Source organism: Quercus lobata, chromosome 10 (genome assembly GCF_001633185.2).
Source record: "Quercus lobata isolate SW786 chromosome 10, ValleyOak3.0 Primary Assembly, whole genome shotgun sequence".
Classification (NCBI taxonomy): domain Eukaryota; kingdom Viridiplantae; phylum Streptophyta; class Magnoliopsida; order Fagales; family Fagaceae; genus Quercus; species Quercus lobata.
The window spans coordinates 56,320,480-56,327,337 of NC_044913.1; the positions used below are offsets into that span (position 1 = coordinate 56,320,480).

General features: G+C 33.7%; 1 non-coding gene across 1 annotated transcript; it reads right to left on the minus strand.

Moving 5' to 3' along the window:
- Positions 1 to 2,837: 2,837 nt before the first annotated feature.
- On the minus strand, positions 2,838 to 2,960 carry LOC115966153. The gene has a single exon (XR_004086341.1). It is a non-coding gene; the product is annotated as a small nucleolar RNA snoR86 (small nucleolar RNA).
- Positions 2,961 to 6,858: the final 3,898 nt, after the last annotated feature.

The following is a 6,858-nucleotide window of genomic DNA, read 5'->3' on the forward strand; positions in this document are numbered from 1 at the left end:
AAAGTCAGTCTAGATATAATTGTAGTATCGTTTATTATGAACCTTTCTTGATAATGTTTGTCACGTGCAATACCTCAAAACTAGTATTATTAAAGGTAACAGATGCTCAAATGAATAATCTTTCATTCTACACCACGACACAAGAGTAAGTGAGCTCATTGACCAAAATTCAGCAAGTTGGAAGGTACACGTTCTTGATGCTCTGTTTTTTCCATACGAAGCAGAGGTGATCAAAGGGATTCCAATAAGCTCCCATCTTCCGGCAGACAAACCGATTTGGGCAGCAACTCCAAACGGCAAGTTTAGTGTTAAAAGTGCCTAAGGAGTGGCCATGCGACTATCTAAACATGCAGACCAAGGTGCAAACTCGGATCAGAGTCAAATGCGCTGGTTTTGGAAGAAAATATGGGACCTTCCTCTGCCACACAAAGTCCGCCACTTTGAATGGCGGGCATGCAGAGATATCCTCCCAACTAAGGTCAATCTCATGCGTAGAAAGGTGGTCAACGACCAGTTCTGTGTGGAATGCAGTTTAGAGGTCGAAACAACGGGCCATATGTTTTGGACGTGCCCAAGAGCTCGAGAGGTATGGGCTTGTTCAAAAGTAGTCAGGTTGGTGAATCAAGAAAGGATGCAATCATTCCAAGACTTAATGTGGTACATGTTGACTGTGGAACGAAGTGACGTCAACGAGGTAGCAAAGCTTGTCTGTATCGCATGGGCCATGTGGCATAATCGGAATGAGATTCGGCATGGAGGGAAGCGAAGGAGTGGGGCGGAGTTGGTTCGCTGGGCCTCCCAGTACATGGAGGAATATAAGGCAGCGACTGAGATGTTGGTTTGCAAAGCAATGGTGGCTGACGGAGTGAGGTCATGGATCCCACCTTCAGAGAATATTTTTAAAATTAACGTTGACGGTGCAGTCTTTGCGGATCAAAAAGCAGTGGGTGTTGGAGTGATCATAAGAGATGAAAAGGGTAGGCTTGAAGCGGCGCTGAGTAAAAAGATACTTGCTCCGTTGGGCGCCGTGGAGGCAGAAGCTATGGCGTATGAGCAAGGGCTGATGTTTGCAAGAGATATAGGTATTCACAACTTTATTATTGAAGGGGATTCGCTCATTATTTACCATGCTTTATGTGAATCATCCAACCCACCATCTTCTGTGGCTGCTGTAGTACAAGGAATTCAGGAAATGTGTAGGGAATTCCATGGGGTAATGTTTTCTCATGTTAGGAGACAGGGCAACCAACCAGCCCATTTATTAGCCAAACATGCATGTGGCATAGTTGATTTTATTGCCTGCATCCAAGAGACTCCTTGCTTTCTAGAGCAAGCTCTTATCCATGATGTAACAATATCATCTGGTTCTTAATAAAGTTTCAGTCTTCTTATCAAAGAAAAAAAAAAAAAAATGATCCGATATGTGACTAAAGATACAAGGTCCAAATACTAGTAATGGTTTGGGCTCAAACTGACAATCCAAATCCCCCCACTAAAGGATTGGTACGGTTTGGTTTAATTATTCTCCAGGCCAATATAGAGAAATCCCCTAGAACCCAACCAATCCAGCCCTTTGCCTCATCATTGGAATGATGATGGGTCATGTGACTCCTGTGTTTTGGTGATGATTTCTGGGCTGTCATTCAGTATGTTTTGCTAGGAGAATATATCCCGTTTAGATATGATGTTTAAGGTGCGGTTTGGATCTGCGTCCACGGGTGCGTTTTATGTTTTCACGCGTTTTTTGTTCACATGTTTAAAAATTATTTTGCTACAGTATTTATATAACAAAATAGAGCAAAGTTGGCTAGAAGAAGTGTTTATAATTTGGAATATATTGAAGCACATCCAAAGAAATTATTTGTCCGATCAGATGCTAGGCAAACGAGGCTACCCGGTCTAAATGGGGTATCAAGTAGTTGTGCATGATTCTGATGGCAATGTGATTACAGCTTCATTGACAACCAAGCAACTTTTGGGCTTGATCTTGAATCGTTGATGAATCAAAGGTGCACAAGTTAAGCTTACATAAGGTGATTTTTGAATGGATAATTTACTACACTCAGCAGAAGTCACTATTTTGTTAGGCTCCAAGTGTTTCAGTCAGAGGTCAGAGCATAAATGCGGTAATGAATTTATTTGGTTTGAATAACAATGCCAATTTTGTAGCAGCAAATGTGCCCAACGTAAATGTTCATAATGCTAAAAATCCGATGCCCTCAGTTAACTTGTGATCATTTAAAAAAAAAAAATTAATTTGATAGTTTCTACCAAACAAAGATTTAAATCTAAGATTTGAATCTTAAATGTCTTGATTAGAAAGCTACAAGCTCTTAGGCATCTATCTTAAATGGTTTAAGCTCTTTGGCAATTAGAGGCATGGTTTAAGCCCTTAGGCAATTAGAGGCATCTATCTTTGGTTTTAAGACCTTTCCAAAAGGACCCAATGGTTCAGAAACAGAGAAACACCAAAAACATAAAAGAAAAGAAACATAATTTTTAAGAAATAAAAAATAAAAAATAATACTAATATGCTCAAAAAAAATTTTTTTTGATAGGAATGGTAAAATTATTTTGAAAGAAGAAAAAAACCCAGAAAATTAAAAATACTGGTATGCTAAATCAAAAACATAAAAGTCACAGATTATACAAAGATGAAAGCAACTAAAAACATTCAAAAAACTTCACACGCATTAGAAAAAAATCCATAAATTCAAGCACAGAGCCAATCGGATCTAACCTAAGAAACATATTCTAATATGATCGATCCAGATAAACACAAACACACAAAAAAGTATAGAAAAAAAAAAAATCGAAATTGTGTGGAATAAAATTAAAATGTAGCGACTTGTTCGAGGCCTTAATCAAAACTGAAATAAGAATAGGCACGGAGAATCGCTTATTTATATTGCCAACCTTCAATGCAATTTGCGCCACTTTTATCATAGACGCTCTTGTACAGAAAACCATTGTTATTGGCAAGCGAAACAAGCATTCGCATCCAACTCGGAAGTAATGCTCTATCCTTGGGCCTCAATGATGAAATGAAAGTCTCCTCTTTCACACACTGGGCCAAGCACCACTTCAAACAAGATTTGATTAAGAATTGGTAATATCTAACTTCTAGGTCAAACCGCTAACAAAAGAACTGCACCTTTTTTTTTTCCGCTAAAACAAAAATGGATGGATATCACACCCAATGAAATTATCCCATCCTCGCATAAAATATTTTTACCACTTTTATTTTTTAATTTTTTACTTTTTTTACTTTCTTTCAATTTTTTTTTTTTTACTAAATGGTTAAAATTAATAGTAACTTTTTTCAAATATTAATCTCAACCGTTGTGAAACTGTTGGACATTATCTCAATCCTAAAAGAATTATTAGTTTTAAGATAAAGTTATAACTTAAATAAACTCACTTTCACAAAACCCAAGGTTGAGTATATCACCTCTTTATTTTTATTTAGAATCTTGTTTATAAAACTTTTTTTTTGGGTAAAACTTGTTTATAAAACTTTTAGGGTATTTGTTAATAAATCATTTTTAAAGAGTTTTAATATTACTTTCATGATAAATATAAAGAATTCTATTTTTTTTTCCATAAAATGTTTATAAAAAATATTTTATAAACCAATACCTTGTTAGCTTTTCATTTTTTATTTTAATAACTACAATCACACGGTAGGTGAAAATGTAATTTTTTTTTAAATTTTTTTTTATGTCTTAGGGGTTGATAATCCTCGTACAGGCAAGATCTTAGAAATTCGTTAGAGATTTATAAAACTTTTGGTTGGAAAAGTTAAATTTATAATGAATGCTGGAATTTGTTCCCAATTATCTATATATATATATATATATATATATATAAAACCGAAGCCTCTGCTAGCTCTACAATTTTCCAAGTCATTTTTTTTTTTTTTTTTTTTTAATTTATAATTCTTTATTAGAATTTATCAATTTAACTCTCCCAACAGTATACAATAATACAACTCCCCCATCAGCCTTCACGTCACCCTTTTTTTTTAAAAAATTCTTTTTAATGTTTTATCAATTTAGAACCCTAATACAAGTATAGGACTCCCTCTTCAGCCTTCACGTCCAAACCCCACAACCTCTGTGTTTTCTCATATACGCTGGCACCCCTAAACTCAACTCCTCCTGCCACCGCCGCCACCATGGATCACCGCCACTGCATTGATTTCTCTTTGCCTCTCCATCGTCGTTCAATCCAGCCCATCATATTCTATATCGGAAAATTATTTTGAGGTAATTAAAACATGTTTTTTACTCTCCTTAATTTCTATATATTGCTCTCTCTCTATCCACTTCAATTTTTCATGGAATTTTGTTAGTTTGTGGTTGTGGGTTGCTTTGGATTTAAGTTATTTTTTATTTTATTTTATTTTTTTTGTTTTTGTTTTCATGGAATTTTGTTAGTTTGTGGTTGTGGGTTGCTCTGGATTTAAGTTTTTTCTTTTTCTTTTTTTTTTTCTTTGCAGATTTTCACGTTTTCTTCTTCTTCCTTTGTTGTCAAATCTATGGCAAAGAAGAATCATGAAATTTTTGTAATTAGATTTTCATCATGAAATTTTCGTAATTAGATTTTCTTTTTCCCTTTTTTCTGTATGCATATTTTAGTAGATTTTTGGTTTCTTGGGATTCTTCTATTTGGTTTTAATTTTGGGTTTGTTTTAGTTGATATATAATGTTTTTCTCATCTTCATTTTACATTGGTTTGGATTTTCTTTTTCCCTTTTTTTGGTTATGCAATTTTTATTGGATTTTTTGGTTTCTTGGGATTCTTCTATTTGATTTCAATTTTGGGTTTGTTTTGGTTTAATATATAGTGTTACTGTCGTCTTCATTTACATTGGTTTTCACTTTTTATAAATTATTATAATCTCTGGGTCTTCTTATATGATAGCCTATGGAATGTTATGTTGGAACTGCTGCTATTTTGGATTCCGTGGGAATTATTTTTGAAGGTTGGGGTTGGTTAGAGTAGTTGTTTGAGATTGCTGAACATGTGTTTGATAGAATGCTCAGGTGTTTGCTGTTCTCTGATTCTTCCTTCCAAATTAAAAGGTAGACTCTAACTATTTGTATTAAACTTTTTTTTTTTTTCCTCTTGGAATATACTTTTAATCCTTTATGAGATTTTGTGTTACCAAGATTTGCTATAGCTCAGTTTGTTGTATAGTTTATAGTGGTGGAACTACTGAGTGTGTATTTTGGTTTCTACAATGAAAATGGTTGGTTTGAGATCTCTAAATGTGACAAGAATTATCTGCAAAGTTGTGAAGTTTTGTTTAATGGTGGGGAGCAGAATTTTGTGTTGGGCAGGAAGCATTTTTTTTCTCCAACTTACATGAATGACTGGCTTTTATGTATTGCACCTATTCTTTGAACTTGCTTTCAAGTTTCATATGATTATATTCTTTAAAAAAACATGTACATACTCCAAATTAAAAGGTAGACTCTAACTATTTGTATTAAAAATTTGTCGTTTTTTTTCCTCTTGGAATATACTTTTAAATCCTTTATGAGATTTTGTGTTACCAAGATTTGCTATAGCTCAGTCTGTTGTATAGTTTATAGTGGTGGAACTACTGTGTGTGTATTTTGGTTTCTACAATGAAAATGGTTGGTTTGAGATCTCTAAATGTGACAAGAATTATTTGTGAAGTTGTGAAGTTTTGTTTAATGGTGGGGAGCAGAATTTTGTGTTGGGCAAGAAGCATAGGCAACCACAAAATTTTAGAGGTGGTTCGAGATGATCACCCGGAATGGAAGTGGTGGCTGGATGGTATGGATGATATAATATATTAAGTAAATGTTTTGAGTTGTTGTGAGTGTGAATATTATTTTTTTACTTTAACATTAGAGAAATCGTTGCATCAATAATAAAATTTATATATTATTTTTTATTAAAATATTTCATTCTATTTTTCTCCTCAAAATTTTGATAGAGATGGTAGTAGCTTCAAAGCATACACAAGTAATTTATTCATATTATTTTTTTCCTATAAAGTTTTATTCTCTCATCGTCACAATCATCTACTCATCAATATATTTTCTTCCCCCAAAGTCATAATACAAGTAGTGTTAGTTTTTTTATTTTTCTTGGGTTGTCCTACCAATTGATTGATTTAAGTTGAATCTTCGAATTGAATAGAAGGAGCTGTCCTCAATTTATAAGCCTATTATTGTACATTATATTTGTATTTTAGATTGAGCCAATCATTTGAGAAGTGCATTGAAAATGGATATTTTTTTTGCTAAAAAAAAGAGCTCAAAATTTTGGGAGGTGATGCTTGCTATTGACACGAGTTTGAAATTTTTTGGAGTTTATTTTTTCTGCACTTAAACTGGCCTTCCTCCCTCTAATTTTTATTTATGGTTCTTGGTTGGATATAGCACTTTGAAATTTAAATTAGTCAAACTACACAAATTTGAATGGTGGACAACATTGAATATTGTCTATTTTAAGGAGGGATATATTATGACAAAATTAAGTCATAGAAATGGGACAGTATGTTTCTTAAAATTATTGTGTTTAGTTTTTGAGTTTGAAAAAACAAAAATTCTGAATTTATATTTCTAAAACCCGATAATAATAATAAAAACACACACACACACACACACAATCTAATTTGATATTTGTAAAACCCAATACATAAAAGCAAACCCCTTCTCTTTACTCCAAAACAAAGACCCACGGCCCATTCAGACTTCAAAGTCCTCCGTTTTGATTCTCCTTCTCAAGCTCACTCGGCATTCAAATACAAAGAATCTGCAACTGAAGGCAGGATTCTCTGATGAGCAAAATCTGAACCCAAGATAAGAATTCAGATTT